The 13,152-nt window shown below is 48.8% G+C and overlaps 1 long non-coding RNA gene across 1 annotated transcript; it reads right to left on the bottom strand.

Moving 5' to 3' along the window:
- Positions 1 to 4,148: 4,148 nt before the first annotated feature.
- On the bottom strand, positions 4,149 to 10,989 carry LOC114677825 (uncharacterized). Its single transcript, XR_003729269.2, has 4 exons — positions 10,491 to 10,989; positions 7,695 to 7,952; positions 4,785 to 4,948; positions 4,149 to 4,213 (listed from the first exon to the last, which is right to left on the bottom strand). It is a non-coding gene; the product is annotated as an uncharacterized LOC114677825 (long non-coding RNA).
- Positions 10,990 to 13,152: the final 2,163 nt, after the last annotated feature.

Below are 13,152 nucleotides of genomic sequence, written 5' to 3'. Positions count from 1 at the left end.
CTAGCAAGCCAGGGCCAACCTGGCTCCCAGGAGCTGTCTATAAAGTCTATAAAGGGCTGTCTCTCTTCCCTGATGAGAGACACTTGGGGTCTTCCCAGCTCTTTGCTGGAAAGTTTTCTTAGAAATGTCTTTCTAGCACTGTGGTCAAGTATTTTTGGAAGTTTCTAAGCATCTCAACACTTGGAAAAGTGCATGGTTAGGCCGGAGAGAAGACTCTTAGGGAGTTGTCCCGAGGGAATGAAACTGGTGATCCAGGAGGTGAAATCAGCCTCATTTCTTTTTTTTTTTTTTTTTTTTGAGACGGAGTCTCGCTCTGTGGCCCAGGCTGGAGTGCAGTGGCCAGATCTCAGCTCACTGCAAGCTCCGCCTCCCGGGTTCACGCCATTCTCCTGCCTCAGCCTCCGGAGTAGCTGGGACTACAGGTGCCCAACACCTCGCCCGGCTAGTTTTTTTTTTTTTGTATTTTTTAGTAGAGACGGGGTTTCACCATATTAGCCAGGATGGTCTCGATCTCCTGACCTCGTGATCCACCCGTCTCGGCCTGCCAAAGTGCTGGGATTACAGGCTTGAGCCATCGCGCCCGGCCAGCCTCATTTCTTTATGATTCTGGGACCTTTTCCTGACCCCAGGACAGATCTGGGAAGCGGTAGGTCAATAGGCTCCTAGTTTGTTTGTGTGATGGTGGTGGTGGGTGGAGGGTGAACTGAAGGGTGAGGTTTCCCAGCCTTCTGAAATCCCCTACCTCTGCTCCCTGTAGACACAGGCGCTCTCCTCTGCTGTCTCCTTGTAAGACTCTGACAGCTTAACTGACTAATAATTTCTAGAAGCAGGACTTCTTCTTGGTACCCTCCACAGAGGTCCTGGTGCAGGATGTAAAAGGAAAGAAAACCCACCCTTTCAGGAGACCAGGAAAGGGAAGTTTTATGGATTTAGGAATCTAAGCCACAGCAGCTCTGAAATGAGTCATGATTTCTTAAGCACACACCACATTAAGCAGCTCATCTAGGCATTGTACATCTATTTTTAATACCACTATTGATGTATATCTTACATATTGTATAACTTACTCATTTCAAGTGTACAATTCAGTGAATTGTTAGTAAATTTACCAAGTTGTGCAGCCCTCACCATAAATCCATTTTAGAGCGCATTTCCATGACTCCAATAAAAGTCCTCAGTCCCATTAACTGTTAATCCCCACTCTCCCCCTCCTCCTGGCAACCTTTAATCTAGTTTCTTTTTTGCAGAGATGGGGTCTCACTATGTTGCCCAGGCTAGTCTGGAACTCCTGGCCTCAAGCAATCCTCCTACCTCACCCTCCCAAAGTGTTGAGATTAGAGGTGTGAGCTGCAGTGCCCAGCTCCATAATCTATTTTCTGTCTCTATCTAAATTTGTCTTTTCTGGATATTTCATAAAAATGGAATCATAACAGGCCAGGCACGGTGGCTCACACCTGTAATCCCAGCACTTTGGGAGCCCGAGGTGGGTGGGTCACTTGAGGTCAGGAGTTCCAGACCAGCCTGGGCAACATGGTGAAACCCCATCTCTACTAAAAATACAAGAAAAAATTAACCAGGCATGGTGGCGTGTGCTTGTAATCCCAGCTACTCAGGAGACTGAGGTAGGAGAATCACTTGAACCTGGGAGGCAGAGGTTGCAGCAAGCCGAGATTGTACCACTGCACTCCAACCTGGGTGACAGAGCAAGACTCTGTCTCAAAAAAAGAAAAAAAAAATCCACTAAATAAAATAAATAGGCTGGGTGCAGTGGCTCACACATGTAATCCCAGCACTTCGGGAGGCCGAGGCGGGTGGATCATGAGGTCAGGAGATTGAGACCATCCTGGCTAACACGGTGAAATCCCGTCTGTACTAAAATTGCAAAAAATTAGCTGGGCGTGGTGGCAGGCACCTGTAGTTCCAGCTACTCGGGAGGCTGAGGCAGGAGAATGGTGTAAGTAAACCCGGGAGGTGGAACTTGCAGTGAGCCGAGATGGCGCCACTGCACTCCAGCCTGGACGACAGAGCAAGACTCCGTCTCAAATAAATAAATAAATAAATAAATAAATACAAGGAAGCATACAGTATGCATTGTTTTGGGTCTGGCTTCTCTCTCCATGTAGCGTTTGCAAGACTCATCCATGGCATAGCATGTATCAGTAGTTTGTTCTTTATCATTGCTCAGTAGTATTTCATTGTGTGGATGTACTGCATTTTATCTATCCATTCACCAGTTGATGGACAGTTGGGTTGTTTCCTTTTTTTTTTTTTTTTTTTTTTTTAACAGGCTCTCATTCTATTGCCCAGGCTGGAGTGATGTGATCATGGCTCAATGCAGCCTCAACCTCCTGGACTCAGGTGATCCTCCTGCCTTAGCCTCCTAAGTAGCTGGGACTACAGGCATGTGCCACCATGCCTGGCTAATTTTTAATATTTTTTGTAGAGATGGTGGTTTTCCCATGTTACTCAGGCTAGTCTTGAATGCCTGGGCTCAAGGGATCCACCCACTTTGGCCTCCCAAAGTGCTCGGATTACAGGCGTGAGCCACTGTGCCCAGCCTTGTTTCCAATTTTTGGCTATTATGAATAATGTTACTAATAACATTTGTGTATAGATAGGCTAAATCCTCACAACAATTCTGTCAGGTGGGCATTGTCATCCTCACTTTACAGATGAGGACACCAAGGAGCAGAGAGATTAAGTAACTCACCCAAGGGCACGCAGCTGAAATATTTCATCAGGCCTAGGAAGCACATTTTTCCTACATTTTCATGCTTCTGAAACTGGGATGCATCTCATAATCAGTGGCTTGTCATAGCTTACTTGGCGGCATTTTCCCCTTTCCTCATGATACATAAAATGATGGTATATTTTACAATCAAGGGCATCTTGATGAGATATGGCATTAAGTGGCTGGCCTTAGAGGTCTCCCTTACAGTTCATTCTTGTGTTAGGCCTGTTGGTTGCAAGTGACAGAAATCCCACTCAAAGGGAAATTTACTGGTTTGGTAGTGGGAGAGGATCCTTGGACTAGGTCTCTGGGTTGGAGGAAGAGCTGCAGGGACTCTGCAGGGGGACTCCACACAGTTAGGTCTCTGTCTGTCTTTTGTTGCTGCTCATCTTTGCCAGCAGGCTCTGTTCCTCCATGAGGCAACCCCCACTTCATAGTCCAAGGAGTGAAGTAACCCGGAAAACCTCTCTTCCTACCTCTGTGCATCAATTCTAAGGGAGAATTCTGAATGGTCCTGCTGGGATCACATGCCCATCTCGGGCCCATCACTGTGGCCTGGGGAATGAGTCTCTCAAGGATCCAGCCCTGGTGGACATGCCCTTCCTTGTGGGTAGAAAATCTGTTGCCAGGCCAGGCACAGTGGCTTATGCCTTTAATCCCAGCACTTTGGGAGGCTGAGGCGGGCAGATCACCTGAGGTTAGGAGTTTGAGACCAGTCCGGCCAACATGATGAAACCCTGTCTCTACTAAAAATACAAAAATTAGCCGGGCGTGGTGGCGGGTACCTGTAGTTCCAGCTACCCAGGAAGCCGAAGCAGGAAAATTGCTTGAACCCATGAGGCAGAGGTTGCAGTGAGCTGAGATAGCACCACTGCACTCTAGCCTGGATGACAGAGTAAGACTCCATCTCAAAAAAAAAAAAAAAAAGAAAGAAAGAAAGAAAAAAACAAGAAAAGAAAAGAAAATATGTTGCCAGAAGGAGGGTAAGTGAGTTGGGTGGCCAGCATCATTAAGCCTGCAGGCCACTATCACATGGTGTCACTCATTGTCATGTGATTATAGATATTACTGACTAAGGCGGTCTTTAGAAAGAATATCTGAAGTTTTTGATTTGTTTATTCTGTTGTGAGGTAATATTCTAAAGAGGTTAATTATACCTCTAAAAACTGTGTTGTTTGAAAATTAGCTGGGTGTGGTGGTGGACTCCTGTAATCCCAGCTACTTAGGAGGCTGAAGCAGGAGAATCGCTTGAACCTGGGAGGCGGAGGATGCAGTGAGCTGAGATCGTGCCACTGCAATCCAGCCTGGGCAACACAGTGAGACTGTCTCAAAAATAATAAATAAATAAATAAATAAATAAATAAATAAATAAATAAATGTGTTGTTTGAAGGACTTAATAAAGCAATAAAATATTCATGGAATATACTAGATTTGATTATGTTTAAACTTCTCATAAAGTAAAGATTTGTTTGCAGACAGTTCTCTAATAAAAACATGAAAAATCTTTCAGGAAACTAAACCTGTGAATTTGCCATGTTGAATTTAAGCTTCTAAGTATTGGTTTATATTTAACTCTGGCTTTAAACTGTGTGATATGACTTCTGCATCTCCCAAAAGATTTGGTACCTTTCTACCTCCACCCTTTTGCTCAAGTCCCGTTTGTTTGAATTGCCCTCCCCACGTCCATCTATCCAAATTCTACCTTCAATTGAATGTCACTGTCTGCAGGGGTCTTCCCTACTAGCTCTATCTGAAGGTAGTTTCTCTGTCTTTGAATTCCCACAGCCCCCTCACTAGGACTAGACACTCATTAGAGAAGAGCTTATAGCAGCATAATTTCCTGACCATTTGTTGCGTTTTCCCTTCCTATGTCTTCATTTTCCCATTTTAAGAAAATAGGCTCTTCTGTGCCTTTGCCTCAGGAAAGGTTAAGTCATAGGGCTTCAGGCACTTAAATCCAATATCATTCAGATAGAGATTAAGCTGCTATAACACAGACCCCCAAAATGCAGTCATGCAAAAAGGATAGAAGCTTATTTCTCTCTCATGAACCAATCTGGAGGTGGGCAGCAGTGGTTTGAAATAAGAAAGCTGCTCGGCTCCACGTTGTTATTCAGGAAACCAGGTTTCTTTCTTGTCTGTTGTTCCTCCGTCTTCTAGGGTATTGTCTTCATCTGCATGGTTGCAGCCGGAACACATCCCCTTTGTGTTCCAGCCTATGGAAAAGGTAAAGAATTTAGAAAAGCATATGCTTCATGTTTTATGGCCAAGGCTTGGAAATGACACACATCACTCGCACTCACATTCCATTGTCTGGAATTACATCATATGGATGCATCATATAGATGCATCTAGCTAGAAATGTGTTCTCTCTCTAGAGTAATGTGTGCTTATTTAAAAGTCAAGTATGTGGCCAGGCGTGGTGGCTCACGCTTGTAATCCAGCATTTTGGGAGGCCAAGGCGGGTAGATCATGAGGTCAAGAGTTCCAGACCAACCTGACCAACATGGTGAAACCCCATCTCTACTAAAAATACAAAAAATACAAAAATTAGTTGGGCATGGTGGCGGGCACCTGTAGTCCCAGCTACTCAGGAGGCTAAGGCAGGAGAATCTCTTGAATCGCTTGAACCCGGGAGGCGGAAGTTGCAGTGAGCTGAGATTGCGCCACTGCACTCCAGCCTGGGTGACAGAGTGCGTCTCCGTCTCAAAAAACAAACAAACAAAAAAACCCCTCAATTATTAGGAAGGAGGGGAGAAGATATTTTGAGGCATAACTAGCAGCCGACTACATTTTATGTTTTGGCTTTAGTTTTCTCAGAGCTGGTGTCATTGAAGAGATTATGCTGAGTGCTTCTGGGAAGTGGGGATAAGCAGTAAGACCAAGAAGAGAGAGTTCAGGGAGAGAAGAGGGCTCCTGTACCAGTGATCTATTGCTACATAATAAAACATCTCAAAAATGATAGTGTTAAATATTGACAGCATAGGTGAGCTGGGTTGTGATTTTAAAAAATTAAAAAAGAAAAAAATATTGACCACGTATATTATGCTAACAGATCTACTATTTTTGTAGCATTTGGTGGAGACAGTTTATTTCTGCCCTACTCAGTATCAGCTCAAGCATCTCAAAGCCTGGGTGCTGAGATCATCTGAGGGCTCTCTCAGTGACCTGTCTGGTTATTGCGGGTGGTTGGCTGGGACTTTAGTTGGTCTTGTGGCTAAAACACCTACATATGGCCTTTCTGTATGGATGTGTGGCTTTCCCATAGCCTGGGGCATGGGTTCTAAGAGCAAGCCTCCTGAGAGCAATTATAAGCAGACACTTATTGCCTTTTATTTATTTATTTATTTATTTTTGTTTGTTTTTTGAGACGGAGTCTCGCTCTGTCGCCCAGGCTGGAGTGCAGTGGCCGGATCTCAGCTCACTGCAAGCTCCGCCTCCCGGGTTCACGCCATTCTCCTGCCTCAGCCTCCCAAGTAGCTGGGACTACAGGCGCCCACCACCACGCCCGGCTAGTTTTTTGTATTTTTTTCTTTTAGTAGAGACGGGGTTTCACCGTGTTAGCCAGGATGGTCTCGATCTCCTGACCTCGTGACCCACCCATCTCAGCCTCCCAAAGTGCTGGGATTACAGGCTTGAGCCACCGCGCCCGGCCTTTGCCTTTTATTTTTATTATCTTTTTTTTTTTTTTTTTTTGAGACGGAGTCTTGCTCTGTCGCCCAAGCTGGAGTGCAGTGGCACGATCCTGGCTCACTGCAAGCTCCGCCTCCTGGGTTCACGCCATTCTCCTTCCCCAGCCTCCCGAGTAGCTGGGACTACAGGCGCCCGCCACCGCGCCCGGCTCATTTTTTGTATTTTTAGTAGAGACGGGGTTTCACCGTGGTCTCGATCTCCTGACCTTGTGATCCACCCGCCTCGGCCTCCCAAAGTGCTGGGATTACAGGCGTGAGCCACCACGCCCGGCCTTATTTTTATTATCTTTTTATTTATTTTTTGAGATGGAGTCTCACTCTGTTGCCCAGACTGGAGTGCAGCGGCACAATCTCAGCTCATTGCAACCTCGGTCTCCCAGGCTCAGGGATTCTCTGCCTCAGCCTCTCCAGTTGCTGGGATCACAGGCGCACATCACCACACCCAGCTAATTTCATATTTTTAGTAGAGGCAGGGTTTCACCATGTTGGCCAGACCGGTCTCGAACTCAAGAGATCTGCCTGCCTTAATTTCCCAGAGTGTTGGGATTACAGCCGTGAGCTACAGTGCCTAGCTTATTGCCTTTTATTTATTTTATTATATTTCATTTCATTTTATTGTTTTGAGACAGAGTCTTGCTCTGTCGCCCAGGCTGGAGTGCAATGGCACAATCTCGGGCTCACTGCAACCTCCGCCTCTCGGGTTCAAGTGATTCTCCTGCTTCAGCCTCCTGAGTAGCTGGGACTACAGGCACCCACCTTGGCCTCCCAAAGTGTTGGGATTACAGGCATGAGCTACTGCACCCGCCCAATTTTAAATCTTAAGTATTTATTTTACTTATCACCTATGTAAGAAAATATATAACCACCTCACCAGAGAGAGATACCACTGCTTAGGATGAGGCTGAATTTATTTAGGTAAAAAATAGTGAGTCGATTTAAAGAAGTACCTTGAGTAAATAAATCTGAGTGAGGACTAGAGAAGGCTCTGCAGCAAGTTCAGGGTGCAGTGCAAGCTGCTCTTTCTCTTGGCCCTTATGATCCACAGACCCAACAATATCCGAGTGTCTGTGGCAATGAGGATGCTATATGGAGGCCCTGGGAAGCACCAGTAAGAGAATCACAGCACAGGCCTCTAGGGTTTGGGAACGGATGCACAGCCTGTTCCACAGATACCTGTTCTTCTGGCTTGCTGCTGGTCCCTGGTAGAAACAGAACACCTAGTTATGGGTCGTGAAGTGGCCGCATGCACACCGCATGTTGTCTTACTTACCCCGCCACGGGACTGGGCCCGTGCAGCAGCAATCTCTAATCACGTGGAGACTGCATATGTACACTGGGCTCGAGCAGGCTCAGACGGCACAAGTGAGCTGTGCGAGCAGGTGGCGCAGACTCCTTCGACAGTGATTCTTGCCATGTTGCCTGTTTTCCTTCATTCCTGGGACCTCATAGAAAGTTCCTTGTGTCGGCCAGGCACTGTGGTTCACCCCTGTAATCCCAGCACTTTGGGAGGCCGAAGCGGGTGGATCACCTGAGATGAGGAGTTTGAGATCAGCCTGGGCAACATGGTGAAACCCCGTCTCTACTAAAAATACAAAAATTAGCCCAGTGTGGCCTGTAATCCCAGCTCGGGATTACTCGGGAGGCTGAGGCATGAGAATCACTTGAACTCAGGAGGCTAAGGTTGCAGTGAGCCCGAGATCACGCCACTGCACTGCAGCCTGGGCGACAGAGCAAGACTGTCTCAAAAGAAAAAAAAAAAGTTCCTGTGTCAGTTGTGTCAGTTGACAGAGGAGGAAAAAAATCCAGGCTTGGTTTATAGATGGTTCCTGTACAACAGAGAGTGGACAGCTGGAGCCCTCCAGCCCCCCTCCAGGGTGGCCCTGAAGGACAAGTGGTGAAAGAAAATCTTCCTGGGGGGCAGAACTTCAAGAGGCACATTTGTTTGTCTACTTTGCCTGGACGGAGAGACAGCCAGATGGAGGGATCTACTTAGATTCACTGGCAAGAACATGGAAGATGACAAGGAGGTCTGGGGAAGAAGTATGTGGACAGATCTCTCCAAACAGGCCCAGAATATAAAGATATTTGGGTCCCATGTGAATGCACACCAAAGGGTATCACTGCAAAGGAGGGTCTTGACTATCAGGGGAACAAAGCATATTCTCTGGAGGTTAGGCTGTCTCTTTTTCCAGCTACCATTGCTTGCCCAATGAACCTATGTAACAAAGTGGCTGTGTGGCAAGATTGGAGGCTATGCACGAGCTCAACAACATGAACTTCCCTTCACCAAGGCTGAGTAAGCCATCTACTAACTGCCTAATCTGCCAACAGCAGAGACCAACACTGAGCCCACTGTGGCTCCTTGTGGGACCCAGCCAGCCATCTAGCGGCAAATTGATTACACTGGACTTTTTCCATCATGGAAAGGACATTATACACATATTCTGGATTTGCTTTCCCTGTTCATCTTGTTTCTGCCAGCACCACCATGCATGGATTTACAGAGGGCCTTCCTCACCATCCTTAACGCTCCACTCAGTACTGCTTCTGATCAAAAGATGAGCAACAATGGCCTACTGCCCATGGAACAAACTGTTTTTTTTTGTTATTGTTTTTCTTCTTCTTTTCTTTCTTTCCTTCCTTCCTTCCTTCTTTCCTTCCTTCCTTCCTTCTTCCTTCCTTCTTCTTTTTTTTTGTCTGAGATGGATTTTCACTCTTGTTGCCCAGACTGGGGTGCAATGATGAGATCTCAGCTCACTGCAACCTCTGCCTCCCCAGTTCAAGCAATTCTCCTGCCTCAGCCTGCCAAGTAGCTAAGATTACAGGCACCTGCCACCACACCTTGCTAAATTTTGCATTTTTAGTAGAGAGGGGTTTTCCCATATTAGCCAGGCTGGTCTCGAACTCCTGACCTCAGGTGATCCGCCCACCTTGGCCTCCAAAAGTGCTTGGATTACAGGGGTGAGCCACCGTGCCCAGCCCTTGTTTGTTTGTTTTTAAGGCAGGATCTCGCTCTGTCACCCAGGTTGGAGTGCAGTGGTGTGATCTCAGCTCACTGTAGCCTCAAACTCTTGAGCAAGTGATCCTCCCAGCTCAGCCACCCAAGCAGTTAGGACTACAGACACACACCACCACGCCTGGCTGATTTTTATTTTATTTTATTTTGTTTTATTTAAGACAGGGTCTCGCTTTGTCGCCCAGGCTGGAGCGCAGTGGTGTGATCTCGGCTCACCGCAACCTCTGCCTCTCGGGTTCAAGTAATTCTCTTCCCTCAGCCTCCCAAGTAGCTGGGATTATAGGCGCCTGCCACCAAGCCCAGCTAATTTTTGTATTTTTAGTAGAGACGAGGTTTCACCCTCTTGACCAGGCTGGTCTTTAACTTCTGACCTCATGATCCACCTGCTTCAGCCTCCCAAAGTGCTGGAATTACAGGCATGAACCACTGCGCCCGATCTCACTTTTTTCTCTTCTTTTTCTTTTCTTTTTTTCTCTTTCTCTCTCTCTCTCTCACTGCGCCCGATCTCACTTTTTTCTCTTTTTCTTTTCTCTCTCCCTCTCCCTCCCTCCCTCCCTCTCTCTCTCTCTCTCTCTTTCTTTCTTGACACAGAGTCTCGCTCTGTGGCCCAGGCTGGAGTGCAGCGGTGTGATCTCGGCTTACTGCAACCTCCACCTCCCGGGTTCAAGTGATTCTCCTACCTCAGCCTCCCAAGTAGCTGGGGTTACAGGTGTGCGCCACCACGTCTGCTAATTTTGTATTTTTAGTGGAGATGGGGTTTCACCATGTTGGCCAGGCTGGTCTCGAACTCCTGGCCTCAAGCGAACCGCCCGCCTTGGCCTCCCAAAGTGCTGGATTACAAGCGTGAGCCAACACGCCCGGCCCCAGAGACCACTTTCGCTGGGCAGAGGGGATGGAGCTGCGGGGCACAGGCTTGCGCGCTGCGGAGCCGGGAATTACTGAGTCCCACGAGGCGCGGGCAGGACTGGCTCTGTTTTTTTCCAGCTCGCGGGCTCTCCGTTCATAACATGACATCTCCAACAGTCAGCTCGGAGGCAGCTGAGCACTAACCCGCTTTGTTTTCCAAAGTGCCACGCTTCACCCACTCGGCAGGATGTGCTGCACCTTCAAGGCCGCAGCTGCAGCTCGCGGGCTCCAGGCGTTCACGTGGCTGGGCCGGGCGCAGGAGGCTGCCCTCACCCGTGGGACGGTGCCCCCCAGGCCCCGGGACGGGAAGGAGCTGAGGCGACGGCGGGAGTGGGCCCTGCCCCCGGGAGGCTGAGGCCTCAGGAGCGGACCTCACTACAGGCGGCCCGGGTGGGAACGGCGGGGGAGTCCCAGGTCGTGGGGGTGACCCAGCAGCCAGGGCTGGCGGAGAGGGGGCCGTAAGGTGGGGAAACCCGGGGAAGGGCGGGTGGCGGGAACCCCCTGGGCAGGCGGGCGCGTGGGGGCGGACCCGGTGGGCGTGGTGGGCTTCGGGGGCGTGGCCTGGCGCGGAGGCCGTGTCACGTGACAACGACCGAGGCTTGAAGTGCAGTTGGGCGAACCGGAGGCGTCTGGAAGGATCAGTTTCGCGTTTGGGGGAAAGGTCTCTCTGGCACCTGGGGCTGGGGAGGGTGAGCCGGAGGAAGAGAGCCCGGGAGAGGCGGCGATTTCAGAAGTGCCTGAGTGGGGAGAAGCCCGCCCCGGAGCCACGACAGTGGGGACCGCTGGAGAGATGCTGGGGGCCGGCCTCCACGACCTGGGGGGGAGAAGGGATGGGACGAGCGGCGGACACCCTGAACCCTCAGTCCTCGAGGCCCTGACAGCGACCCTCTCTCATGCTGCCCCAGAGGAGGGGTTGGAAGGAGCAGCTGGCCCCACGCCCGGTTTCCCAAGACTGCGGGCAGCGCTCCTTAGGAGTCCGTCCGGGGCCGGCTGCTTCCGCCACTGACAGCCGAGTCGCCCGGGCCGCAGGAAGGGCCTGGTGCGCGGCCATCTGCTGACCAGTCTGGAGCTAGCGTGGTGGCCTCGGCTGCGCTGACAGTGAGGCTACCGAGCTCTCTTACACGCCATCAGGCTTCACAGGCCCCTCACCCGGCTAAGCCCGGGCATGGCATGCCTTGAGGGTATCCGAGTCTGTGACATCTTAGCAGAAATCCAAGCTAGCCCTCCCCACCCGCTCCACTCTACCTTCCCTTCACTTGGAATCGGAACTGTTTTATTTCAGCTCCAAATGTGATGATGATGACCCAATAAAATCCACCGTGAATTGAGCCCTCACTGTGTGTGCCCCGCTCTGTGCTAAGCATTTGTCATGCGTTCTCTCATATAATCCCCGGACCTCCTACCACTTTCCTTATTTTTGCCTTGCCAGCCCTAATTGTAAAACTGAACACTTATTATTACAATGTTTTAATTGACTCAAATTTAAACTTAGAGGTGCTATACGAAATCACAGGTTTGATGTGCAATGTTTATTTCACTAATTCATATACAGTATATAGACCTTGAAAATGTTTGAAACTGGCCGGGCATGGTGGCTCACGCCTGTAATCCCAGCACTTTGGGGGGACGAGGCGGTCGGATCACCTGAGATCAGGAGTTCAAGACCAGCCTGGCCAACATGGCGAAACCCTGTCTCTACTAAACATAACAAAAATTAGCCAGGCGTGGTGGCGCACACCTGTGGTCCCAGCACTCGGGAGGCTGAGGCACGAGAATCTCTTGAACCCGGGAGGCAGAGGTTGCAGTGATCCAAGATTGTGCCACAGCACTCCAGCCTGGGCAACAGAGCAACTCCGTCTCAAAAAAAAAAAAAAAACAAAAAAAAAAAAACATACACACATTTAACAAATTGGATCGGTCTCTTTTCTTTTATTTTTTGAGACTGAGTTTCGCTCTTGTTGCCCAAGCTGGAGTGCAATGGCGCGATTTCGGCTCACCGCAATATCCCTCTCCCGAGTTCAAGCGATTCTCCAGCCTCAGCCTCCCGAGTAACTGGGATTACAGGCGCGTGCCAACATGCCCAGCTAATTTTTTGTATTTTTAGTAGAGACGGGGTTTCACTGTATTAGCCAGGATGGTCTCAATCTCTTGACCTTGTCATTTGCCCCCCTCGGCCTTCCAAAGTGCTGCGATTACAGGTGTGCGCCACTGCGCCCGGCTCTTGTTTTTTTTTTTTTTTTTTTTTTTTGAGACGGGGTCTTACTCTGTCACACAGGCTGGAGTGCAGTGACGCGGTCACAGCTCACTGCAGCCTCAGCCTCCCCGGGTTCAGGCGATCCTCTCACCTCAGCCTCTTGAGCAGCTGGGACTGCAGGCGCGCAGCAGCACGCCTGGCTAATTTTTGTATTTTTTGTAGAGATGGGTTCCGCCATGTTGCCCCAAGCTGTTCTGGAACTCCTGGGCTCAAGCAATCTGCCTGCCTCGCCCTCTACAAGTGCTGGGATTACAGGCATGAGCCACCATGCCCAGCCCTGCCTCATTCTTTTTAATGGTTATGTGATATTTCTTTTTAAAATTTTTTGTTTGGGTTTCCTTTTAGAGTATATTGCCTAGGGTGGACTCGAACTCCTGGGCTCAAAAAATCTGTATTTTATTGTTTTATTTGACTATGAATTATTTTTAGTTGTTTTATGTTCAGGAAGCTGATGTTTCTAGTTATATATTTCTATTAATTTTAGTTTAATTCCATTGTGATTGAAGAACATACTCTATGTAATTGCAGTTAAGAACATTTGTTAGGCTTTCT

Source organism: Macaca mulatta, chromosome 1, assembly GCF_049350105.2.
Source record: "Macaca mulatta isolate MMU2019108-1 chromosome 1, T2T-MMU8v2.0, whole genome shotgun sequence".
NCBI lineage: Eukaryota > Metazoa > Chordata > Mammalia > Primates > Cercopithecidae > Macaca > Macaca mulatta.
Note: the sequence above shows the minus strand (reverse complement) of the source record. Positions and strands in the feature narration are given on the sequence as shown.